At 38.5% G+C, this 27,965-nt stretch overlaps 1 long non-coding RNA gene across 1 annotated transcript; it reads left to right on the top strand.

The window, feature by feature from the left end:
- Positions 1-1,201: 1,201 nt before the first annotated feature.
- LOC126077670 (uncharacterized) lies at positions 1,202-27,858 on the top strand. Its single transcript, XR_007517823.1, has 4 exons — positions 1,202-1,237; positions 10,888-10,912; positions 22,132-22,347; positions 27,051-27,858. It is a non-coding gene; the product is annotated as an uncharacterized LOC126077670 (long non-coding RNA).
- The last annotated feature ends 107 nt before the right edge of the window (positions 27,859-27,965 follow it).

Genomic DNA, 27,965 nt, shown 5'->3' on the forward strand with positions numbered 1-27,965 from the left:
CTGGCTGAGTTTTCTCTAGTCTCAAAGGTCCCTGCACCATGAAGGATTTATTTAAGTGTTTTAATTTTGTAATCGTTTTTTGAATGAATTCTGCAAAGCAAAGGATTCATTTTTAAAGCAACCAAAGAGATAAGTGAACGAGAACCTACTTTCCAACAGGATCAGAACCTCAAGAAACTGTGCCCCTGATGCAAAGTGCACAAATACCATGGACTCAGGGAGCATGTAACCCTGCCACTTCCTGAGCCAGGAGATGTGCCTTCATCTATGACCTAAAATGATCTCTTCTCCAAGGTGCTCATACAGTGAGGTGAGAAGGCCAGTTGAGAACTCAAGTCTCTTTTTCTTGAGAAACACTTCCTGGAATTACAAGGTCCAAAGGTTGTGGAGCAAACCACTTCATTGCTCCCAATCGTGGGTGCCTCAAAGTACATTTTTAGCTCATGGCCACAGGTGCCAGGGATAGGGCCTTGGTGAACAACAGGTTCACAACAGATTATGTGCCATTTGGTAATCCAACTTTAGGAGAGACAGGAGACACATTTCCTCATCTGGGCTCTTACGGAATGTGACTTTTGGCTCCCCCTAAAGGGGAAACTAGTATTCAACTGGGAATGGACAATTGTGTCCTCTGGCTGCCTTGTTGGATGGAGAGAATACTTTCTGCTTACCTTTGTGAAAATTGCTTATATAGGACTAGCTACCCTCCCAACCAACATTTCCCCCAGTTCCTCCAATGCCGAACAAGAAACTCAACCCCCCAAATCTAAACTCCAGACAAGTAGCTTGAAAAATGAAGATAAATTTTTCAAATCGAAAAGCCGTGTGCTTCTGTGATTGAAAATCTTTTTCTTAGCGAGTGGGAGTTGCTTTCATCATGGCTGGTCATATGTTTTTGTTTTTCATTTTCTGGTGGAGAAGTTTTCTAGGGTATTTTTCAAACTTTCCAGCTTAGCAAAGCGTTGGCTAAAATTGAAAAGAGAACTAGGCGTTGGGTCGGAGGCAGCATTAGGTTTGTTCTTGGGGGGTGGGGGGGGCAGGTTGCTGACACAGCGAAAATAAGACAAAACACTTGAAACTTCTGGCTTTGTACTTCTCAAATGCCTCTTTTAGAAATCGCTTAAGTCATTATTAACATCCACCACCCACCTTCCCTTTCTGGTCCTGACATTGGGTAATAATAGATAATGTTGACATATGTTCCCTGCTGGTCAGAAATACTATACTTCTGTGAAAGGTAACATTTTAAAGCTATGACAAAATGTATTTTACTTGGATTGAACCTTCGTTATTGGACTAATCTCAGAATGTGGGCTGTGGGGTAAAAGTTTTAACGTTTTAGTTGTGAGAGAAAGTTTGTTGGGAGACTAAAAGCATCAGTATGGGGTGTGTTTAGATTTCACCATTTCGAGAGGTATTGGCTTGATGTCAAACTCTTATGTCCTTAGGAATGTAAAGGAAACATTCCCAGTATGTATGAAGAACAGCTGTCCATGGACACAGCAACTTTTAAAACTGATTCTACCTCACTTTACTGCAGTGTGAATTATGGAATCAAAAAAATTTTTTTTTCACTGTGTACCAAAGAATTCTGTTTTACAGGCCAGTTTCGAAGCGTTTAACTGCATGAGACATATGCTGCAGTTCTGTTGTTTGTTCTCCATGTGATGTACTCTGAAATATGTTTTAAAAAAAAAAAGAGGGAGAGAGAGAGAAAAGCATGCAAATTCTTCTGATCAAATGTGATCCTCAAAACTACTTTTGAAACTAATTTAGGGGATGAGTTAGGAAAGGCCCCAGCTGGCTTCCATGCTACTGAAGTCTGAACAGCTCTTTGCAAAACTGGAAAAATTGATTTTGTTTTGAAGGCTCACACAGACTTTAGTGTTGTGGAAGTTGGACAGAGTTTTTATTGAATCTGGTCCTTTGTGTTTTATGACAGTCTGAATGGGTGTTAAGATTCCACGAATAAATCTCCTGCCGTTTCTGAAATTTCTGATATAAACATGTGCTCTGTCAATTTGTTCTCTGTACAAGCGTCTTTCAGAATGTTAACAAACATGGCGTGCTGGTGGGTGGGTAGGCCAATGGGAGAACTCTCTGCCTTGCTTGGTAGAACTTTCTGGTATAATTTTTCTCTTGTTTCTCAATTTTGTGGCCACTGAAAACTGCGGCTGCCTGGGGGCAGGGTGGGTGGGGTGGCGTGGAGTATGAGGACTTCACGAGTCAGAAGAGCTAGCTCTAGGCCAGTTGGAGAAGTGTTGTTAAAGGTCTTCAATTGAAACGCTGGTCAAGAGGATTGTGGGTGGACCATCAGGAAATGTATCTTCTTCACTGCCTCAGGTGAATACCTGTGACGGTTACTGGGAGTAACATAGGTAGAAAAGGCAAGAATATATTTTTAAAATATAGTCTTCCTATATTCAGCATCAGTTTGTATATTTAAACTCAAATATCAAATTGATAATACCCTAAGTTTCCAACTAGTTACTGTAATTTAAAACAAGCAAGCGAAAACAAAAAGTCTCCATTTTTCTGACAAAACTTAGGTCATGCACAATATAAACACTTTTGAAGGAGAATCATGATTAAGTTTCAGGAAATGTTGTGTTCCACAATTAATGCTAGTGAAAAATGGCATATTGTATAATTTGAAATTTTATAATTTATAACTATTATTCTGATCTAACATCTGAGCTAACATCTGAAGCATAAGTCTAAATCTTTGTGGCCTAAATCTTATTCTTCAGATATTTAATGCCCAGACTAGAACAGTGATAACTGTGATGGCTCCTTTTCCTTGCATCAACAAGAATTTATTGTTATGTGATTAAAATGCCAAGCGACATCCAGCTATTTACTAAGTTTTTACACAATTGTCCTTCTAGGGTGGTTATCTGGTATAAAGAGCAATTCACTAGATATATATTCCCTTCCACATTGCCTTTCATGGAGACTTGGTAAAAGATCTGAGTAGTCATTTTGGGTGAATTTGCATCATGATGAAATCAATGAGTTAATAGGGACTTCATGGGAGATTTTAATACACTCCGTTATTGGCATATAAATTGGGCCAGTTACTTGATGTGCTATTCTTCGTGGGCCAAATTCTGCCCTCTGTTTCTTACTTGAGATTCCCACTGAAGTAGTAATTACCAAGTGGAAGAAGACTAAAAATGTTCGGCCAAATTCCGTTCTAAGTTGCTATCATGTAACTCCCAATGAAGTTAATTACAACTTAGTAAGAACTAGTGCTACAGAGTCTTAAGGGCTTTGGAACTCTGTGATCTGCCATCCAAGACACCAGGCCAACAGTCTGCCTTTAAATATCTCATTTTAAGAGGCAAATTGACTCTATGGAAGGTAAGAGATGGCAGTGCCAGCAACTACATATATAATGGGGCTTAAAAAGTAGACTTTAACATCTTTGAACTTGAAGAATTTCATCTTTTTGTAGTTTCCCTCTTTGGGAGAGAGTGTTTTATAGGAGCTTTAATTCGCTCTAGTGCGTTAGAGTCTATTGGTATGAGTTACCTCCTGTCCCATTCTCCAAGCATCCCTTAACTATAATAATATATAATTTTTATTTCCATTAATTGTAAAGCATTTGCTTAAGTCATCACTGCTTAGCTATTATTTCCTGGAGCTAAACCATTATCTTTCTTAAATACAGATGTTTATATTATGCATAATATAATTCCTGTCATAAGAATTCATTGTAACTTTTCAAAATTCCTTGGCTCTCATTTAACATATGTCTCAGTTTAGCCTTTTATTATTTTTTTAATGGAAAAAAATAGGTCCCATGACCTACTGGATAACAATACAGTATGTGCCACTAAATAGGCTCCCTGCAGGATTTTGCCTTCATGAAAATAAGACTCCAGGGAAACGAGAGGCCATTGCTCATGGTATGACATGAATGGAACTCACTGTAATCAGGACCATCTGCTGGATTGTTCCAGGTTAAGTCTTCTCCTGAAAGTTGGTTTGTGGAACTGCCCAGCCTCTGGGATCCTCTGGTTTTTGTACTTCAGGACGTTGGCAACTCAGAGAGTATTTTGAGATATGTATTAGGAATCAAGCAGGTCAGGAAAAGTGGTGGATAATGACTAGTTATGTGTCTGATGGAAGCTCAAAGACAGTTGAGACTGGATTCACATTAAAAGCCATTTCAGGTTAAAGCCATGGAAGGAAGAGCCAATTCATCCTTAGAGTAGACTGGGCTTGTCAAAGATTGATTTTAACTGCCTTAGGGTTGCCTTTCTGTATGTTGCTAACAAAGTTAACAGAGCAATATATATATATATATATATTTTAAAAGGGCATTAGAAATTCAGTTTCAAAATTAGAAGTATAGAGTTATTAGGATTGGAAGAAACTTACTTCCTACCATCCTCTTTCTTCTTTGTCTACCTTCTTACCTGCCGTTTTCCGTCCATTGCACCTTTCCTTTTTCCTTCTCTCCATAAGCATTTATTGAACTCTGTATTAGTCACCTAGTCCTGCTGTAATAGAAATACTACAGTGGACACCTTTAACAAACAGAATTTTATTCTTGCACAGTCTGGTAGGCTAGAAGTCCAAATTCAGAGAGCCAGTTCCGGGGGGGGGAAGCTTTCTCTGTTGGCTCTGGAGGAAGGTCCTTGTCATCAGTCTTCCCCTGGACTGGTTGCTTCTCCACACAGGAACCTCAGGTACAAAGGACACACTCTGCTCCTGGTGCTGCTTTCTTGGTGGTATGAAGCCCCCCTATCTCTCTGTTCCCTTCTCTCTCCTATATCTCAAGAGATTAGCTCAAGACAGGATCCAATTTTGTAGACTGAGACCTGCTTTATTAACATAACTGCTGCCTATCCCACTTCATTAACATCACAGAGATAGGATTTACAACACATAAGAAAATCACATCAGGCAATCACACAATACTGGGAATCATGGCCTAGCCAAATTGATACACATCTTTTTTGGGGACACAATTCAAACTCCTAGTATTTACCAGCAATTTTAAAAACCACCGGGTATAAACAAGGGGAGTCACGATTTCTGTTCACTTCTAGCTAGGGTGATTTTTTAAGAAAAGCAACAATTATAGAGGGTCTCTTTCATGTGGGAGCACTAAGGAGAGCTACCCACAGTGGTTTGTGGAAACACCAAGGTCTTAAAGGTCTTGACCACTGAAAAAATTATGTCATACCTGTTTGTAATTAAACAGATGAATAGTATTAAACTGTAAAATTAGTGCAAAGAAGTGCAACAAAGTTTTGATTTAGCCAGTAACAGACAAATAATACTTTCAAAAAAAAATTAAAATGATTTCAAATTATTTTTCTTCTCAGCTTCTTAGTTCTTCTCCTAGTTGGGCCTATTAGACCCATAACGATGGAAGCTCCTGACCCAGGATGGGTTTTCAGGGAAGGCTTTCAAGAGAAGGTGATGCTTGAGTTGAAACTTGAAGAACTTGGGTTTATCTAGGCTTGAGAGAGTTGGTGAGATGCTCTGGCTGGGGCCAGGGGAAAGGGCAGGATTTGTGGGGTGATGTGTATTTGAGGCAGATAAAGTTCTCTGTGCAAATGTATTGACAAAAATTACATGGTGCCATTGGTTTGGTGTGGGTGGAACATAGAGTGGGGATCTGTGGGAATTAGGGCTTATAACAGCATATTAAGGAGTTTGAATGCCATCTGAAAGAAATGGGAAACACTGAGAACTTTGAGTAGCAGAACCAAAGATTCATATGTTAGAATAATAACTTATTTGACAGCATTAAGAAGAGATTTGGGAATGGGGTAGAGACTGGTGGCACGGAGATTAGTTGGGAAGGCTGTTGTAACACTTCTGGCAAATAATGGGACCTTTTGAGTCTCTGAGAGGTGTGAAGGGTTAAGTGCCGAGATACTAACTGAAAGGTTGGTCTTTTGAATCCACCCAGAGGCGCCTCAGAAGAAAGATACGTATACTGAAGATGGATTCTACACTGACTACTTTTCATTCTTTATTCTCTACCCAACTCACCTTCTATGGAGCAGTTCTACTCTGTCCTATAGAGTCGCTATGAGTCGGAATCGATTCGACAGCAAAGGTTTTGCTTTTTTTTGGTTTGACTCACCTTCTGCCCTGTATCCTATTCCTTGAAGGTTCAGGTCTTTGCTTGGGAATTGAGAAATAAAGTCCTCCTTTTTTTTAATGAGTTGATATCGAGGGCAGTGATTCAGTGGAAGAATTCCCGCCTTCCATGAGAGACACCCAAGTGCAATTCTTGGCCAACGCACCTCAAGAACAGCCACGACTTGGCCGTCAGTGGAGGCTTGCATGTTGCTGTGGTGCTGAACAGACTTCAGCAAAAATTCCAGACTAAGACAGACTAGGAAGAAAGGCCTGGCTATCTATTTCCAAAAATCGGCCAGCGAAAACCCTATGGATCACAACATGATTGACTGTTTCCTCTGTCTTGCATAAGAACCACACCCGTGAATTTTTATCCTCTTACAGCTACAAAGATTTTGTTAAGCCTCAGGAAAATCATAAATTTACCTCGATTATTCTTTCAGCAAAGTGGGAATGGCATCAGATAGGCTGCCTAAGAATTGTATACAGTTTTTTTTTTTCTCTTTTACTTAGGATACTTGGAAGATGTCAAGTGCTAAGTGTTCTGAACTTTGGTATGAGATTTAAAGTACAAAATATCTCTGCATGATGATAGATCAGATTTTTCGAGAAATCCCTTTGGGGAAGTTTAAACTTCCATTTATACAATGAAAGTAGTATTTATCTGGCCCCTTAATGTGATTTTGTAAAATCTACCTTAAAATAACACAAAACAGCAAAGCTTTCTTCCTTAAGAGTGAACTTTTTAAAGAGAGTGAAAACATAGTTGTAACATTACTTTTCGTGTGGCATGTGAAAAGAAAATCCTGGAAACACATGTTTATTTTTTTCAGTTCCTGACCACTGTGTTTGGAAAAACTGCCAAGTGTGACTTAAAACTTGCAAATACAGTAACTTGCTTTGAAATTTGGACCAATAACATCTTGGGCTGTTTTATGTAGAAAAGGGAATTGTTATGTTAACTTTGACTCCCTCTGATCACTTTGCTTCCCTGAAATCAGTTGCAAACAGAAGATTAAACAGAGCGGATTCCAATGAATGAATACAACTAAATGTAACCGACAGTCTTTAATATACAAATACTGAACGTGGGACATTATCAATTCTCCAAAGAAGTACCCTTTATGCTTTTATACAAGTGCTTAAGAACAGACTTTATGAAAGGATGTTGAAAGCTTGCCAAACTTTCTTTGTATTTTGAAAGTCTACATCAAGAAGGGATAGTAAACAGTTGTTGAGAATAGGAAAAAGGAAACTATTAGCATTGTTTTCTTTTAAAGATAAAAAGAGAGTCCCAAGGAAAAGCTTCATAATCTTTGAAATATGTATATGTTGTTTAATCAGTTCGAAATAAATGACACTGTAAAATTTATGCTTCTGTAGCCAGAAAGAAAAGCTCATTACCTGTTAATTAACAACAACAAAAAAGGTAACTGGCTCTTTTTATTGAGGGCATATTTTAGGACAACCATTTCTACTTTATGTCATTTGGCAAGTTGCAGGCAGAGTGGGGGGGACCCTAGTTCTGAATTTTCAAAGCCAAGAAGGGATATGTGTAGTAAGTCTAAATACATCTGTGTTTGCTTTTTAAAATACAGTAGCTGATCTCCAAACTTTTCCTTCTCAGTTCCTCATTTTTATCTCATAGGAACTGGCCTGTTAAGTATTAACATGTTAAAATATTTTCATTTGATTTGCAGACAGACATCACTGTTGCACATTTTTGACCAGCATGAGAATATAAAAATATTTGTAAAATTCTCTGTGATCTAGCAATGGCAGTTAAGATGCTGGATACTTAAAACCTGTAGTAGGAGCTGCTGATTTATGAGTTAAAAGAATTTTTTCTTTTTTTTTCTACCCCAGGGTGGTGCAAATGTTAACGTGTTTGGCTTCTAACCAAAAGGTTGGAAGTTTGAGTCTACCCAGGGACTCCTCAGCAGAAAGGCCAGGTGATCTCCCTCTAAAAAATCAGCCATTAAAAACCCTACGGGGCACAGTTCTACCCTGACATACTTGGGGTTGCCATGAGTTGGAATTAACTTGACAACAGCTTTTTTTTTTTTTTTTTTTTACTGGTTCTATGTAACAAGGAAAAAAAAAAAAAACTTTAAAAAGTAATACTTCATAGTTTACTAAAAACTCTGATGTGTGTTATCTCATTTGAGTTTAATAAGAGCCCATAGAGCATGTGTTCATTATTATCCCATTTTTACAGATGAGGAAAGAAGATAGAAAAATTACAAGTGTAATTCCGGCTGCCCTTAACAAGAATGCAAACAAAAGAACAAGTAAACGAATATATTTTTAAATTGTCACTTCTGCCCTCTCTTGGGATAATTCAGAACAAGGAGGATGCCCTGTCTCTTTGTAATACTGACACCTAATAATGGAAGGAAGACGGATTTGTCTGATTGCTGAAATGGCAAGTCTGATACCCATTGGTTCATGTATGTATGGTGTGGTTAATATGTTAAAAGTTATTTTACATACGTTCTTCAAACTTTGGTGTGCACATGGGCCTCTGGACATCTTATGAAAATGCCAATTTTGATTCGGTAGGACTGGGATGGGGTTTGATTCTGTATTTCTGATCAGCTCCCAGGGTCTGTGATGCTCCTCCTGGTCCAGGGACCAAGTTTGAGTAGCAAGATCCTAGTGTTTCTTGCCTCCCCCTCTTAGGGCTGCCCCCTGCATGTATATTTTATTCTCTCCAGGGGAGAAGTCTGTAATTTTCTAGGTCTTTTGCTTGTGATAAGTGGATGGGATGATGGTGGGGAAGAGATAAGTTTCCCGTTTTGCCTTAGATAGAAATAATTTTTCTTCAAGCAATTTACCAGAAATAAAACAAAAGTATTACAACTCCTTATTACAACTCCATCTAACCACTGATCTAATTTCCCAATTTGTTTGGAACTTGGAGAAGAAAGGATTGTGTTATCGTTGTCATATTCTGTTTTCATGCCTTCATGGAGTTTACATTCTAGAGGGGAGAGACAGAGAAAAAGCAAATAAATAAAATGTACAGTGTATCAGATTGGTTTTTCAATTTTTTAACAGGATGATCAGGAAAAGTCTCACTCCAAAGAGGGCGGCTGAAGGATAAGTAAGACGATGTGCTTAGAAGAAATTAGTTTAGTGCCTGACAAAGAGCAGGTGCTAAAAATGTTAGTTTCCCTTCCTTCTGCACATCCAGAGGTGTGGCCTGTACTTGTTTTTTGTATTCAGGGCAGGGAAGAGACTTTCCATGTTGGTGGGTGCTCACATGTGCCATGCCTCCTAGGTTATATCTTGGAGGTTCAACGGCACTTGAAAAATTCTCTGCTGGGCCCCAACCAGATCCCCTGGCCTTTGGCTCCTATATGACACATGTATTTTCCTTATGAGTCTGTCATCAGTGACTGAGGCCTTGTCCCTCTGAGGAAATTCACCCATTCCGCCAAAAATAAGCTAGGGAAAATTCATGAAGTGTGCTTTTGAACAAGACAAGGAAAGGCTTCTGGTTTCTCTGCTGGTGGTCATTCTCCTGGGCTCTCTCTCTTCAAGAAGAGAGAATGTGTTTAAAGGATTCATGGATGAGCAATATCATGGAGTACATACCACAGTGGCTGGCACATGAAGGTACTCAAAAATAATGACAATTATTTTTTAAAAATTTATTATGGTGAAAATATACGTAAAATATATGCCATCTCAGAAACTTCTACTCGTACAATTGAGTAGCATTGATTGCGTTCTTCGAGTTGTGCAACCGTTCTTGCTAGCCTTTTCAAATTATTTCACCACCATTCACATAAACTCAATGCCCCATAAGCAAAAGCTTACCCCTTCCCCCTCTCTTCCACCGCTGGTAACCATGAATAATCTTTGGATTCTATATATTTGCTTATTTCATATAAGTGAGATTATATGATATTTGTCCTTTTGCGACCGATGTAGTTCTCTCAGCATGATGCTTTCAAGGTTCACCCATGTTGTGGCACGCATCAGGAATTCATTGCTCTTTATGGCTGAGTTGTATCATAATTATTTTTTTAATAAGTAGAAAAAGTGGATGATTGAATGCTAAAAAGGCAATATCTAATGAACGAAGCACTTCAGCTTCCTCTTTCACGCGGGGCCATTCTAGGGAAATGTGGTGGTGCTGGTGCTGGGAAGTATATTTCTGATTTAAATGGGTGACAAGTGGTTGTTGTCGTGATTGTCAGTATTATCAGTATTGGTTTATTCGTATGTTAATCTTGGTTTTAAGTGCAGACTCTATGCCAGTATTCTGTAATCGTACAGTAAATTAGACTTGTTACACTTATATTGAAGTTTCACAGAAGTCGTCAACTGGAATCACCAAAGAACTTACTGTGAAAACCACTGTAATAGCTATTTGTTTTAGGATTGACTCTTTGCCATTTGAATAAGCCTTTCACTTTGTTTTTATTATAAACGTATTGCACGTATTTCTAGGTCAACATTGAAAGACTCTACAACTGGGTTAATTTGGTGCTCTGAAACACAGTGTTCTAAAATGGATGTGCTCTGCATTTCTTGTTCCCACATGTAAAATGACCAGCAGAAATTCTGTTGACTCCCTTTGGTTTCTTCGTCTGGAATCCAAGCATAGTGTTTTATTCCTACAGAGGAGCTGGGACCATCAATTAGGCATTTGTTGTAAAGTGCTTTGATAGCTTGAAAGAATGACCTTTTATGAAAACAGGATACATTGTATTTATCCTTACGGTATTTTCTTGATTCTAATTATAACTCTTTTTTTTTTCCAACCAGGGAAGGAGATCGGAAAAGGGAAAATGTGAGTGGCACTGATTTCCATCACACACACACGAAAAAAGAGACTGTACAAAGCTGTAGAGGAAAGTCACACTACTACAACATAGGCTGGCCTGGGTGGTGGGTCTGGTGTTAAATTTAAACACTGCCTTGAACGGAGAGAGAGGGCCCTGTTTCAGAGTACCAGCTCGACTGAAGATTAGAAAAAAAAAAATCAAGAGTTGATGTGTCTCATTCTATATTTGTAAAATTAAAAATTCATGGATTGGCACAATTAGAGGAGACTTCATAGGTCTTCTACTTGAACCCACTTCATAGATGGGAAAATGGAGATTAAAAAAATCTATGCAACTTGCTCCAAATTACACAGTTATTCTCCTGATCTTAGTTCAGTGGTCTTTGCACATGGTAGGGTTTTAGAATATCATGAGCATCATTTCCCAAAGACCTAGTGATATTGAGGTGAATGCTTGTAAACCAGGCTGAGACTTTGGGATCTACTTCACTATGGTATGAGAACATGACTTGTTTGATCTAAATTTCTTTGAGTGGATTTCTGTCTGTGTTATCAGTACTCGGGGCCCCTGTCTCTCTTAGTGTTCTAGGGTTGCAGAAATGGACTCTGGCTAACTTAAATACAAATATACAGCTTAAATACAAAAATAAATATACAAATAAAAAAACAGGAAAGTTATTAGAAAGTTTACAGAAGAAGAGACTGAACAATCAAGGCTCAGAAAGCTCGGGACTAAAATGCATATTTTCAGGAATTCAAGTAGCAGAACCTGATGGAGAGTCTGCTCTCGGCACCAACGTCCTTGGTCCTGCATCTTGTCATCTCAGGAAAGCTTCCCATTTCAGAGCCAGAGACTCTGACAGACTAGGGTAGCTAACGTGCCTACGCTGGCCAGGAGTAGGGAGGCGGGTGAAACACTTTGAGGAACAGGTCACCAAGACTGGACGTTTAGGGAAGGGTAGTTCCCAAAAGGATATTGAGGAAGCATTACCAAAAGAGGGAGGCCTGGATTTAGAGCAAACAGAAACATACAAATATTTTGGAACCCACTGTATTACCATAGATAGGAAAGCATCCAGTGTACACAAATTATGACGTTGTAAGATAACTTTAAAAAAACTCAGATGTTGGCATTTAGTCTTAATTGATAGTTTTCATTTTTTACTTTCTGTAATAATTTCCAGTTTTTTTTAAGTCCAACTTTATTTACATTCCCATGTCCCATTTAAGTCAACTGGAACAAACAGCACGACTATAAGAATTTTGATCAGTTTGGTTATAAGTATTCATTCATTCAATACATTAATTCAACACATATTTATAACAGACTTTCTGAAAATAAAAGGCTCAATTTATGACACTGAATTGACAGAAGGGTGAACCAGATGTTTTCTTTTTTTTTTTTTTTTTTTAAAGTATATTACCTAACAGACTAAAGCAGTGGTTTTTAATCAGTACTCTAGGGTGGCCGACAGTTCCCAGGGGCTTTTGTCAGATAGTGGGTTGGGAACTGAGCAGTTGGACTTCTCAGTTCCTCTGTGACTCCACCTCTCCCCACCTGCTGCTCCCTACCTCTCACCCACCCTCTCCGTTCACTTCAATCAGAAGAGCTTCAGTCTTATCTGTTGAGTTTCTGAGCAAGGTTTCCTTTTATGAAAAAAAAAAAAGAAAATTTAGAAGTCATTGGGCTAAAGAGTATATGTCAACACATTAGCTTTTAGCATACTTATTAGGTTTATTAAATAAGTGCCTTCCTAGTCCTAACTCTAAATAGATAGCAGGCATGTCTATGTAGACATGGAACTCCAATCTTTTTGATTAAAAAAATTTTTTTTTAAATCACTCTAGAATGAATAAATAGAAAATGCTCACTATGGATGAAATTTTGGGGAATGTTGTAGCTGTTGTTAGTTGCCATCAAATCAGCTTCGGCTCATGGTGCTGAACAAAATGTTGTTCAGTACTGTGCCTTCTTCACGGTTATTGGTATGCTTGACTCTGTTGTTGTGGCTACTGTGTCAATCCCCCTCATGGAGGGTTCCCTCACTTTTGCTGACCATCTACTTTGCCAAAGGGAGTAATAAACCAAAAAAAAAAAAAAAAAACCCACTGCCGTAGAGTCGATTCTGACTCATAGTGACCCTATAGGACAGAGTAGAACTGCCCTGTAGAGTTCCCAAGGAGCGTCTGGCAGATTTGAACTGCCGACCCTCTGGTTAGCAGTCATAGCACTTAACTACTACGCCACCAGGGTTTCCAAGGGAGTAATAGATAGATAAAATACAGATGCTTACCTTAACTTAGTTGGAAAGACAAGGCAAACACATAAAATAATAAAAAGCCAACAGAAAAAAAAAAAATGATTTCAGTAGGCAGTACCCAATAATTGCAACCTGGATCACCTCATTCACATCTAGAGGGAATTAGAAGAGAAAAGAAAGTTTATGTATGATTAACCCAGGCAGGGAATGTTTCCTAGATGATGGTATATTCTGTTTGGATTTAAAGTTTGAGTCTAAGGATTTAAAAAATACCAGAAAGTCCTTTTATGCTATGAATTATTTCCACATCTCCAAATTCCTAGGTGCCTTTTGGAGAATTTTTCGGCAAATATAAAAACAATAATCTCATATTCTCTCTCTTCCTTTAATTTGATTTTGCTAAATCGGAACTGAAAAGCAAAGACACAGAGTTTTATTTTGGGATATAAAGAACCCAAAAATACCATTGCAGTCGAGTTGATTCCGAACTCAGGGCGACCCTAAAGGACAGAGTAGAACTGCCCCATGGAGTGTCCAAGGAGTGGCTGGTGAATTTTTGAACTGCCAACCTTTTGGTTAGCAGCTGAGTTCTTAAGCCACTGTGGGTATAAAAAAGGGTGGTATATTTTTATTTTGCCTGTTGCCCTAAGAAGAAACAATTAAGGTTAGACTAATAATTATCAAAACTGCACGGATGATTGGAGTTCTGTATCCACACATTTTACTTTGAATTTGGTCCCTGTCATTGCCTGGTGATGAAGTTTGACTCTATGGTTTTTCTTTATGTCTGTGCTCCAGGGCCCTGGCTCTGCCCTTCCTCAGTTTGAAACATTCCTAAAGTCATTTTCCAGTGAAATCCCACCCAGTGAATTGACTCACATCAGAAGGCATTCCAGAAGTAAGAACAATCCTGCCTTTTCTGTCATTGATGTAATGGTGTTTTTTAGCATACTTTAATAGTTGTGAGCAATATTTTGGCAGGCAGCTGAAATAACCCTAGATATCTGATTGTGTTACTGACTGCTACCTTCCAAGGGGTCCCTCAGGGGAAGAGACATTATTCTAAGAACATTTTTTTATTTCTTAACTTGAGAATGTTATCTGTTAACAAAATAGTAGATTAAAAAACAGAAGTTTTTTTTTTTCTTTTAAGGATAATCTGAAGAATATAACAACATACGCTTAACACACCAAGTTCTGTTACATGGATTCCTTAAAACAGACTGGTATAAACATATTGATAATGCCCGAGTCTATCCTTTTAACATAGTTATAAATTGTTAGATTAATTAAAATGCTTACCATCTAAAGTGGCGACGTTGTCTTTGAGATTTAAGCTTACAATCTATATTTTACTTTTATGTGAGGTTTTACTGGAAATTATTCCTCCTAAAAAATTAGCTAAAACTCTTAACTTGGTTTTCTTTGATTTGTATTAAACACAATTTGCAAAATTCTCTCTCTTTTTATTTTGCATGCTTTGGAATGCTTCCTGTTTTTGATCTAAAAAAAATTTTTTTTTCCCTTAAGTAATATGAGACTGTGACTATCTTAGGTTATGAATGCATGTTTAACTGGTGTTCAACACTGTTCAATTAGCTTCCCACCTCAGGTAAAAAATATCTTTCTCTTGGTCTGGCAGTTCTAAAGCTGCAAATTTGGTTGAACCTGAGATGGGTTTGTGCAAAACCAGATTGTTTTAGTTAAAGTAATCAGTGTACTGGGTGTTCTACCTGGACATCTTGGAGAACTGCCAAGAGTCCCCAACATTTCAGTCAGAGGCAGAGTCTAAGAAGCTGTCAAGTTTTTTGTAGGCCAATTTGCCTTTGCCATGGTTCTAACATTCTCTTCATTTATCAGGAAATAACTCTAGCCTTCTGGCTTCATGTTTTATGCTGGATTTAGTTTGCAGAAGTATTTCCTAAGAGGACATTTTTCCTTAGAAAAAAGGGCTTTACATCATAATGATGTTTTAATTACAATTGATCAAAAATGGAAACACTCCTACTTTTTGTCAGTGCCTTATGCCAAAGTGTCCTGCATATTTTATCAGTCACGATAAACTCAAATACTTAACCTAAAGAAAGGCGGTGAAATATCTGACCAAGAGTTAAAAGATGGTAATAACTGAGTAGTCATTACCATCAGGAATGCTAAACAATCTAAAAATAATTCATTGTTAAATGATCAAAAGTAAACCAAGCTTACTCACCATGGTCATTGTCAAATGTTTTTAAGAGAGCGTACTGCTTAAAAGTAAGAGGTTCAAAAATGAGAAATCTGGGTTAAATTTGCCATTGCCCTAATTGGCCATGTGATACTGAAAAAGTTGTTTCATCTCTTAAAAACCTCAGTTTCCTCATCTGTAATATCAATACCTCCTTCACAGACAGATTAAAGTGTTTAGCACAGTACCAAGCACAAATCAGAGTACCAATCACAAATTCATTAAATGTCGGCTGTTATTATCATGGAAGCCCTGGTAGCATAGTGGGTAAGTGCTACTGCTGCTAACCAAAGATTTGGGCAGTTTGAATCCACCAGGCGCTCCTTGTAAACTCTGTCGGACAGTTCTACTCTGTAGTATAGGGTCACTATGAGTTGGAATCGACTGGATCGCAGTGGTTTGGTTTTGGTTTGGTTTGTTATTATCACTACTTTTAATTTATTTTGTACCATCATCTAAATGTATTGGACTGTTTAAAAAAAAAATTTAATCCCAAAAGTGTTTTTGTCATTTGTCAATATCAGTTAAGAACATGGTAGCAATAGCTAGTGGAATATTTTGATATATTAAGAGTTATGCATAAAACAAATTATAATTTCTCAATCAGAAGTAATCATTGTTGATACGTTTGCAAATTTCAAACCAATTTTTTCTATGAATTTGTTTTGCACATATTGTTTGAAAAATGGGGCTTGCAATGTATATTGAGCTTTTAGTGTTCAATGTTATATTGGTGAGAACTATTTGTTTAGATGGTCTTCAAAAACACAATTTTTAAATTTAAATTGAATAAATAATATTCTATTATGCAAAATGGTAAGACTGTAACTTATTTAAATATTCCCCTATCATTAGATATTTAGGCTGCTCTAATTTTTACTTATTATGAATAACTATAGGGTCACTATGAGTCAGAATTGACTTGTTGGCAATGGATTTATGAATAACATTGTCATGCACATCCTTCCACATACAGATCTAAAAGTATAATAAATGCATTCAAATATCTGAATATTTTAAAGGAGTGTCATATATTCTAAGCACTTTCCTGAAAATTTGTACCAATTAATCTGCCCATCAGTGTCACCTCATATATTTGCGAACCCCAAGTTAAGACATTCTTTATCTTCTTCTTCATGTTGACCTGTTACTCTTACGTAGTAAATGGGTGAATTCGCCTGCTAATTTCCCCTGTACACACAAAATCTGCCTTAGCTTATTTTGATTGACATTTAACTGCATATCTTGAATCACATAGAAATTTCAATAGTTATAATTTCTTTATGAAGGAATTTTAAGTGGCAACAGAAAAAAGAAATGGATTAAGAAGAGAATTATATTATTGGATATAAGAACTGTATGAATTGAAAAATGGCTAATCATTACAAAAAAATAGAAAAGCCAGGCCAAGGTAATTTGTATTTTATGCCCTCATTGCAAAGGAGAAAGGCAATCAGAATGAGTGACTGGATCATCATTCCTTGTTCAAGTAACTGGTCCTTCAAGTGCGGTATATCTTCTTTGCATTATTATTCACGAATACCTTTCAGCCAAAGTATGTTTACAGGATGTCAGATTTAGTGGGCATGTGGTCAATGGAATTTATTTGAGAGGAACACATCACATGTGTAGTGGTAGCCTCAGTCTGCATCTAGGATTCAGTCGTTCATTCTTCAAATATTAATTGAGCACCAAGTGGGTGATGGGGTCCGTTCTAGACAAATAGTGAGCCAAAGATATGAAAACCTTTGCCCTCTTGGACTTTATATTTTGGTAAAGGAAGGCAATAATAAACAAAATAAATATGTTGCAGAACACATTTGGAGGTAATAAGTGCAACACAGTGAGATAAGGAAAGCGATAGGGACATTGGGGTGGTGTCTTAGTTATCTAGTACGCTGTAGCAGGAATACTACAAATGCCTGGGCTCAGCAAACAGAAATTTATTTTCTCAGGGTTTAGGAGGCTAGAAGTCTGAATTCAGGGTGCTGGTTCTAGGGGAAGGCTTCCTAACTCTGTCAACTCTGGAGGATGATCCTTGTCTCTTCTGAGCTCCTTCTACTGGGCAATCTTCATGTGGCTTGGCATCACTCTTCCTCGTCTCTCCTCTGCTCACTTAAGCTTTAATCTCTTTTATATCTCAAAAGAGATTGACTCAAAATACACCCTACACAAATCCTACCTAATTAACATAGCAAAGATAATCCATTCCCAAATGGGATTATAACCACAGGTATAAAGGTTAAGTTTTAGAGCACATATTTTGGGGGCACATAGTTCAATCCACAACAGGTGGGAATTGGGTTAACATGTTAAATGGGTGGTCAAGAAAGGCCTCTCTTCAATGTGACTTGAGCAAAGGCTTAAAGGAGGTGAGGAAAGGAGTGATGTAGATGCTCGAACAAAGTGTTTTCCAGAGTGTCCACTATTGAGAGTTCAGGATTGTCTGGTCAACTGGGACGTTGGCCCCACAAAAGCCTTTGTGAAATGGGACAAAGAAGTCTGAGAGAGAACAAACCCTAAGGGAAAAAACTCTATGCATAATGAGCTTGATCCACAAGGCACTGAGGAGGGAAAGGAGAAGGATCCTGTCTGGTGGCTTATATATGAATCTGGTCCTGGATATGTCTAGAAAGATCCTTGCTAACATTGAATTGTCATAAAGTATATTACAGCAGAGGAAGACCTAACCTCCCCTTTTCTACAGATAGCAGAGCAGAAAGGACTACAATATTTAGGGTGCAGGATGAAAAGCAGCAGTGACCACTATGCTTAGGCCTCAGGATAATTGAAATGTGGATATTGGTGGGTCTTGTGTCTTGTGGGATAAAGGCCACTGTCAGTGAAGAACTACTGCTCTGCATCATGAGAGCCAGAGGAGCTAAATTGTCAGAGTGGCAAGAATTATAAATTAGAGGCAGCAAATGGCAGAGCAGTGTAGACACCAAAGGAGGGGGGGGTCCGTGGGAAATGTCCCTTGGGAATCCCCAGAAGTGCATGTGGGGGTGGCCTTTATAGGGAGGTTGAGGTTCTGTTAGAGTAATTTATGTATGAAAGTTATTTTAACCTAATTTATCCCCACAGGCAAATATGTAGATCGTTGGGTGCTTTCTTAGCATTTTTCAGTGTTGAACTAAAATTCTGAAGTAAATAAGCTTTCATTAAGTTTTTCCTTCTTTAGCCCAAGGATACTGAAGACCAGCTGGTCAGGCTGGCAGCTGGAAAGACCAATGGTAAAATCCAGTAATACTCTCCATAGCAGGGAAGCGGGAATAGCACCACAGATTTGTAATTCAGTAAATCTTGCCAAAAAAACTGTGTAATGATCACAACTCTTATATGCTGCTATTTTTTTACTTGGTCATTTAAAGGCCAGATCAGCAAGAGATCTTTCAAACATGATTTTATTCTGACTGATAATTGATGCAAAGTTGCCAGTCAGCTAGATTCTCTCTCTAAGCCTTCAGTAAGTACCTTTTCTTCCTATTCTGACTTTTGAAGTGTATGCAATTTGTCTGTCTTGGTGTAAAGGAAATTTCCAACTTCTGTACAGGTTGAGAGGGAGAAGAATGGAAATACAGATGTGTAATAGATGCTGCTTTCCCCAGTGACTGGGGAAACTTCTCTCTAGCTCGTGGAATTATTGAGGCTGTTAGACACACCTATTATTCTACATTAATGAAGACATAATTTTTTTGCTAATTGGTGCAGGTTCATCTAAAGAAGGTGGACTCTCACTTGAAATAGTTACTTATTTGGGAGTAAAGAGATAAGAATAATTAAATTAGTTAGCTTGCTGTATTTCATGGATGCTTGCAGAAGATATGAGAGATCTGAGTCCAAAACAAAGGACTTGATTACTTATGACACGTCAAACAGCATGAGAATCAGCATAATTGGTGCCTGGAACCCCTAATCCTATACAGCAACATGAAGTGAGTCAGACTATGTATGTACATATGCAGTAAGTTGTATTACAGGATAGAAATCCTGTGCTTCAAAAAAGCCAAACGCACTCCTATCAAGTCAATTCAGACTCACAGTGACCCTAAAAGACAGAGTAGGACTGCCTCATAGAGCTTCTGAAGTTGTAAATGTTTTACTTAAGCAGACCACCACATCTTTCTCCTGTGGAGAAGCTGGTATGTTTGAACCCCCGATCTTTCAGTTAGCAGCTGAGTGCTTAACTACTGTGCCACCAGGGCTCCTTACCCTGTGCTCAGGAAACTCAAAAGTTTTGTGTTAGACAATAAGTCTGCCTGTCCATTGCTCAAGAGGGAGACACTATCTTTATCTTCCCTGACTGTTCCTTGAAAATGCAGTCCAGGACAAAGGCAATCAGTGCTTTTTCTTGCAAGGTATACAAAATGTGAGAGATCCTTAGAGAATTGCCCGTCAGCATCATTCCAATTGGTTTTAAGGAAATAAGCCAAAAAAGTGAAAAAGAAACCTAAAGCCTTTTGATTTTTTTAAGACTATATCTTCCCTGGTAGAAGCTCTGTCACAACCAATAAATTTTCAATTTACCATCATCTTCGGACAATTACCAACATCCTCTGGGGCAATGTGGACATTTCTGTTGTGACACTGAAGCTACTGAGGGACAGTCCTTGTGTTCTTCAACCATGGTTATTTTAGATAAAAGAACTTATTTTCCTTCCTAGACTCTGTCTTATGCTCTGCAAGTCCAAGGGCATTTAGTCCTAAGCGGGTAGTTCTACTTATCTGTTTACTTAATGTCCTGGGGTTGAGTCTGTGATAGAGAAGAAGAGATTGCTGGAAAGGAAGTCTGACACAATGACCAAATCATAAACCGTAACTCCATTAAGTCCTCTTTTCATATTGAATAGGCAATGAAATTGTATTACCTGCCTCTACAATGGAAAGAAAAATCAATATGTGCTGTTTCTTCATTTAATGAATGTGCTTCTCTAGCCTCCCTGCTGCTGCTACCCCCAACAGTTTACCTTACCATGATAAGAAACACTGTAAAATGTGGGGTGGGCCTGAGTCTTTAGAAGGTGCTTTCTCATATCTGTCAATCAATAAAGTTTTTAAACAAGTCAGTTGTCACTATGGCTAACAAAAAAGTGCATAATCAGGATAGAGTAAAGCATAATTACTTGCTGAAGCAAAGATTTCTTCTACCACCTCCTAGGATGTCTGGGAATTGTAGTTAAGCGTGTATTGCATAATAGAGTGCTAGATTGGGGGACGCTCTTCAGCTCCATACAACTGAGCTATGCTATCTTGATTAAGCCACTTAACGTCTCTGACTCTCCGATGTTCATACGCCAAATGAAGAGAATAATTTTTGTTTTGTTCAACTCACATGTTCACAATGAATATTAAAATTAACAACATACTGTATGCATATGAAAGTGCTTTGGTAATCAAGTCTGGTATAATTGTAATACAGTATTTCAATTATGTCAATATTTAAGCAACTTTTTTATAATATTGGCATTGAGGAAATGTTTAATATTTCCTCAAGCTTCAGCTTTTTGCAACATAGGAAGCATTATCTGATCCATAAAAAGAAAAAAAAAATCTGTGTAAGAAAGAGTAATGTTCTAGAATGTTAGGAAAATCTAAGAAACAACTGTACAAGATTGTTCTGATTTTTCATTAATGTGGTTTTCTTAGTTGCACAATTCCCAAAGGTAAACAAGAGTGACGACCAAATAAGTTCCGGGAATGTTCTCTACACTCTCTTCATCTGAACTTCCTGTGATAGTATCATTCTCAATTTATGAGTCGTGGTAATATTAATATTTTTTTTTTTTAGCAACTGGAAAACAGGAATCAACAAATATACTTAGGATAGGTAGTGGGGAAAAAGGCTTTGCTTCCCTACTAGAGTAATTCTTGGAAACTTTGACCTACGAAGTAACCTACAGTATTTGCTTTTGTTCTAACTTTGAAGATAAACATGAAATCCATATGATTTCATAATTTTTAGCAACCAACACTGGAAATCAGTAAACACAAATACTGACGTTTGTTTGTTTGTTTCTTCCCCTGATTAATTAGCCACTAACTTGGAGCCCTGATGGTGCAGTGGTTAAGAGCTTGGCTGTGAACCAAAATGCCCACTTTTCAAATCCACCAGCTGCTCCTTGGGAACCCTGTGGGGCAGTTGTATTCAGTCCTATAGGGTCACTATGAGTCGGAAGCGACTCAATGGCAGTGGGTTTAACTTATGTAAGTTCTCATCTTGAAACTAGTGATGGCTGACACAGAAACATTTCTAGGATCAAAACTGAAAGCAGGTAGATGCCGTGGTTGTCTAGCTAAGAATACCAAACCTGTCTGAATTGAATGTTTGTTGATGTTGCTAAGATTTGGTTCATTGAACAACTGGGTGAAATTCATATCATAGTTCAGATATGACTGCACACTTGGAATTTCTTTTACTGGCTAAGTAGGTGTCGAGTGTGTGTGTGTAGGAAAGCTACATGGCACAGTTAGCTTGTAACTCAGGTGTTAGTTCTTTCCTGCGATACCAAGAACCAGTGGTTTCACTGGAGTGGTGTTGGCTAAACCTAAGGGAACAAAGGAGAATGATAGAGAAGGTAATAGGAAGCTGAGTGAAATTGTTAGGCTGAGTCCTGTTTCCTGGATAAATTTACGTCAGTCAAAAGCGTTCCAGGATATCTGCTTGCTAATACCCAACTTGGGAAGGTCTGAGTCACTCTTTGGGACATTATTTAATGCCTCATGTATTATTTTCTTAGGGCAACCATAACAAAGTACCACAAACTGAGTGTTTTAAGAAAAAGGAAGTATTCTACTACACTGAATGGTGCTGGTGCTGAGGGGTTGAGTAAGACAGGAACAAAGAAGAGAATAATGAATTGGGCATCATGGAGGTCGCTGTTGACTTTGGCTGAAGCAGCATCAAGATGATGGGAATGGATGTGTTTTCAAGCATACAGAGGAGAGAATTTGAGGTGAGCAAGTAGAGACAATGCTTACAGATGACTTTTTCAAGCTTCTGGGATATGGTTTGCTTATTTCATTAGTGCTCGGAAAGTAACAATCACTCTTGATTTCTCTTTTTGTCATAGCCAAACTCCTAACCACATCTTTAAAGGTACTCATAATACAAAGTACAAAAGTTCTGGTCATCCTTTTAAAAAACTCATAGTAAGAGAGAGATGCACACAAATGCAATGTACCGGTAACTCTGTTAGAGTGGTAGGGGATTATGAGTTGGGAAAAGAGCTAATATTTATTTTTCTTGCATTATGCTAGACCCTTTGTGTATGTTATTTGATTTAGTCCTCACTACATTCTTTTGAAGGAGGCTGGGTGGTACAAGCAGTTTGCCAACAGTTGCTACCCAAAGGTTGAAGGTTTGAACCTACCCAGTGGCTCTGTGGACAAAAGGCCTGGTGAGCTGCTTCTGTAAAAATTACAGTCAAGAAAGCCCTGTGGAGCAGTTCTACTCTGTAACACATGGGTTTGCCTGAGTCAGGGACCAACTCATCAGCAGCTAACAACAACAGCGTTCTTTTGAGATTATCCCAATTTTACTAACTGGGAAAGAGAAGTTCAAGGAGGTTAAGAACTTGTTTTTGTGTCAGAACTAGTAAATGGAGGAACTAGAATGAATCCAGATTCACTAATCCTAGTGCCATATTCTCACTACACCATGTTGTTTTCGTAGTGGAACAGGGAACATATAAAAATTATGCTTAGCAAAATTGTGAGTAATCCTTCCTGAATCATAATATAAGGATTTCATACTTTATCAATATAGTAGAGTTGCATCTTCTGCAGTGCTGTTTAACGCCAGTGCATAAGGACAAAATTATGAACTGATCCTTGAAAATCCATTCTTTCACCCACATGTCCCAGGGAAATGCTTACACCATGAAAGGCACTTAGAAACTGAGACCAAATGAAGAAAGGCCAGACTTATGTCTCCCTTCTCACTCAAGGAAACACAGTCATTAAGGGGACTAAGTGTAATATTTGCTTTATTATTACTGTTATTATTATTTGCCATGTACACATGATTTATTTGACACATTGAATTCATACAGTATATAAAACTACTAATAGCTAATATTAACAGAAAACTTAGGATGTATGGTCAGTATACTGGGAACCTGACATGCATGGTCTTATTTTAATTCTCATGCTAACCCTTTGAGGATTGCGAGGATGATGCAGGACAGGGCAGTGTTTTGTTCTGTTGTGCATAGTGTCACTGTGAGTCAGAACCTACTTGACGGCACCTAACAACAGCCCTTTGAGGTAAGTATATTTACCCACATTTCACTGATGGGAAGACTAACTCGCTTATGGTCATACAAGTATTAAGTTGGAGAATTGTTTTTCCAACCACCAATGACTCCAAAATGGGCACGCCTTTCATTGTGCACACGGCCTCCTTGTCTTTCGGACTGTACCGCTAGTCAACAGTAAGGATTTGTTTGGCTGGCACAGTCTCCCTAAGCAGGGCTCCCTAACCCTGTGGTCTGCCTGTTCCTCATCAGCAATAGCTTCTCCCTTTGTCTCCATCTCACACTTCCTTTCTTCTCTTTATGAAGACTCCCTACAGTTCATTTTCCTTCTTCAGTTCCTGCCAGAGCACACTGGTATCTGTAGATTAGCTAGAGAATTTGCATAAATGAGTCTTTAAGTTAGAAGGGAAACTCCCGCCAAAGTCAGAAACCATTTACAACCTTGTGACCTGATTTAGTTGTGAACACAGTAAACAAATTTCTGTCAGAGTAAAAATTAGTTCTTTGCCTTTCAAAGTTGTCAAAGCAACTGTTTAAAAAGTTTAAATGCTTGCAAGTACAACCTAACAGGCTCAAAAAAACTTAGCTCAAAAACCGTTGCCGTCCAGTTGATCCGAGTCATAGTGACCCTAAAGAACAGAGTAGAATTGCCTCATAGGGTTTCAAAGGAGCGGCTGGTGGATTCAAATGGCTAACCTTTTGGTTAACAGCTGAGCTCTTAAATACTGTGCCACCGGTGCCCCATAATTCAAGTCAGATATAATTTGATATTTTTATTAGCATTAGTCCTCTTCTAAAGGATATTTACACCTAGTTTTTCCCAATTCTCTTAAATGACTCTCTGGATAGTGCCTCATTTCTGTACCTAACTAATGAGTATTTGACCAATGCCTGCTTGGATAACCGAAATTTTAGGGTTCTCCCTGAGGGATTTTTCCCCACCTCCTTTGGCTCTGGCCTAGCTTTGAATGCAAATTCTCTGTCTCTGGAAAAAAACAGCCCAAGATATGACTTAATTCACGTCTTTCAAGATCACAGTTTAAGACACAAGGGAATAGATGAGGAGTAAAATCAGAGCTTGGTAGACTGGAGTGCCTTTTGCATCTTTTTTTATTCATGATTTTGTATTTGAAACTGGAAGAAGGCAGTTATGACAATTATATATGGGAGTCCATCTAGTGGGGTTTGGCTTGGAAATTAATTCTGAGACATTTTATCAGACCAGATAGGCTAGGTAATGTAGTAACAAACAACACCAAAATCTCAATGGCTAACCAAAATGGTATATTTTTGGTTGTGCAAAACCTTCTGCTGGTCTAGGCATCTCTCCAGGGGTTCTTTATGTGGGAGCTGAGCGATCCAGGCTGCTTCCGTCTTATGGCAGAGAAGGAGAGGACAGAGTGTTAACTCAAACCAAACTTGTTGCTGTTGAGTTGATTCCGACTCATGGCTACTAACCCTAAAGATTGGCAGTTTGAACCACCCAGCAGTGCCACAGAGGGAAGGCCTGGTAATCTGCTTCTATAAAGTTTATAGCTAAGAGAACCCATGGAGCAGCTCTACTCCGTAACACTTGGGGTTCCCATAGAGGATTATGTTTTGGCTTCTAAGTATTTCCTCTTGAAAGTGACACACGTATCACTTCCAGTCCTAAACTATTGGCCAGAATTAGTCATAGTCCCACCCAACTGTAAAAGAGTCTAGGAAACATGGTGTGTGTATTTAGCAATGAGAGGAAAACTGAGGTGAGCATTAGTCATGTCTATTACAGATACCTTCAGAAAATGTTGATCCAAGTCTTATGTTCTTGGAAATTCAGACGCTTGGGGTACATGAAATATGGACACCCTGGTGGCATAGTGGTTAAGAGCTACGGCTACTAACTAAAAGACTGGCATTTCAAATCCACCAGGTACTTTTTGTAAACTCTGTGGGGCAGTTCTAGTCTGTCTTATAGGGTCGCTATGAGTAGGAACCAACTTGATGGCAGTGGGGTTTTTTTTGGTGGGGGGTGGGTACATGAGTGCAACTGAAGGTGGAAGAGTGTGTAAGTAGAGGGATGAGATCCAATCTTGAAGTTACCACCAGCATCTTTATTTACATGTCTGGATGGTGAAATTGCCCAAATTTTCTTATGTTATCATCTTACCATGTAGACTATTAAAGAAAAACAGACTAAGCTCTTTATTGTTGTTGTTTGTTGCTGTTGAGTTGATTCTTACTCATGGTGAGCCAATAGAACTGCTCCATAGGGTTTTCAAGAATGTGAACTTTCAGAAGCAGATCACCATATCTGGCTTCTGAGGAGCTTCCAGGTAGGTTCAAACTGCCAACCTTTCAGCTAGTAGGCAGGCGCTTAATCGTTTTGCACCACCCAAGGGCTCCAAACTCTTTATAACCCACCCCACTGCCATTGAGTCAATTCAGACTCGTGGTGACCCTATAGGACAGAGTAGAACTGCCCCATAGGCTTTTCAAGGCTGTAATCTTTATAAAAGCAGATGGCCACACCTTTCTCTCTCAGAGTAGCTGGTGGGTTTGAACCTTAGACCTTTCAGTTAGTGGTTCTTTAAACTCTTTGTAGTCATGGAAATAAATAAGCTTTCATGAGATATTTTATAAGATCATCAAGGACTTTGCATTAAGGGCCTGGGTTTGGATCACCATAGGTAAAAAATAGGAAGTATGGATTCCTGTATTTTTAATTCTGTTCCTTCCAAAGTTTGTTGTAGGCGCTGACAATTACCTTACAGTTGAGGCAGCAATGTTGAATCAGAAAGGGAATGTAGTGAACCTGGGCATATGCACAATGAATAAGCCAGAACTCTGTGCGCCTTCTTTAGGGACAGGAATGGGATCTTTCATTTAACACATCTTCCTAGTTTGTTACCCTGGGAGCAAGTTTGATGTCAGTTTCTCATTATGAGAATAGGGATCAGGCCCCAATGTCTTACAAACATCATATATATGTGTATATACTCTCACCTCTAAATTTTCAAGGTAATAGAAAGTAATCTAATTATGTGGATAATTAAAAACAACCAAAGTGCAAGTTTAAAACTTGTACTTTTATGACTGCAAAGCAGGCTATCAAAATGACAGGGTGTCTGGATGGGATCGTTGCACGCACCCAGATTAAATGAGTGCATTAGTTGATTGTTTCTGGTATGAAGATAAGCAGAGAAAAGTATAATAAAGTTGACATTTAAGTGGACCTAATTAGGCTTCAAGTTTAACACTCTATTAAGATGAATGGGAAGGGGTCACCCCTGTTCAAGCTGCAGCATTGTCTTAGTGTGTCTGGATTTTGCCTCTGCAGACAACAGTCTGTCAACATACATTCTCACAGTCACCCCTGTAAAGCAGACTAGAAATTTAATTCTTTCAAAATTAAATTGCAGGTTCTGGAGGCCACAGAAAAATCCATGGGGAGATCATAAATTCTCCAAGTTCTGCAGCTGTATTGGTAATAAACAACAACAACAACGATGATACTTTCCCATGTCTACTGAAACTTTTGAGCACAGACCTCAGTCTTTCCTGAATATGATCTGGTGAAATGAACAACCTCCAGCTTACCATTGAAGGGCCCTGTCCACACAGAGAGAGAGTGAGTTGGCTAAAGTTACAGAGCATGTCCCTGGTAAAGCCAGAAATAACATGGAGGGACTGTTGAGCTTTTGTTGCAGCAGTCTGTCACTCACCAGGGAAAGGGAATAAGGAATAGTGATCTCATCCACTAAACTGAGTGAACATGCATTTGAAAGAAAACTCAGGAATCAAAGGACAACACAGCACAGAGATGTGTCTTCAGGGAAATGGCAGGGTAAATTCACCCATGCAGCCGTATGGAAATTGGGCTCAGCAGTGAGTGAATGGGAGAAGAGTTTTTAATGACCAAAGGTACATGGCTGTGGACTTAAAATTATGTGACTCTGGAGCCATATTCACAATTGTCACCCAAAAAGCCACTGGGTCACATATGCCTCTTTGGGATAGGATTCAGAAACTAGATGTCTGGAGACTGCGTGAGGAAAAGCAACATATGGCTTGAAATGTGTGGGTGGGTAATGGGTCATGATTTTCTGAGTCTTTGAAAGGGGTTATGGGTGCATCTTCTATTATATACTCAGGACTGGTAATTTCTAATTCTGGTTGTGCTAGATTGGATGCATGTCATTGGACAAATAATTTCACTTTGCTAAGTTACAGTTGCTTTTTTTTAAAATTAATAAAATGAAATACGACCTGCTTATCAACAGCTTAGGTTTTGTGGCTATATTATTCAGTAAGATTGTAGAGAGGAAGTTTTGGTG

Source organism: Elephas maximus, chromosome 6, assembly GCF_024166365.1.
Source record: "Elephas maximus indicus isolate mEleMax1 chromosome 6, mEleMax1 primary haplotype, whole genome shotgun sequence".
In the NCBI taxonomy this organism is placed as follows: Eukaryota; Metazoa; Chordata; class Mammalia; order Proboscidea; family Elephantidae; genus Elephas; species Elephas maximus.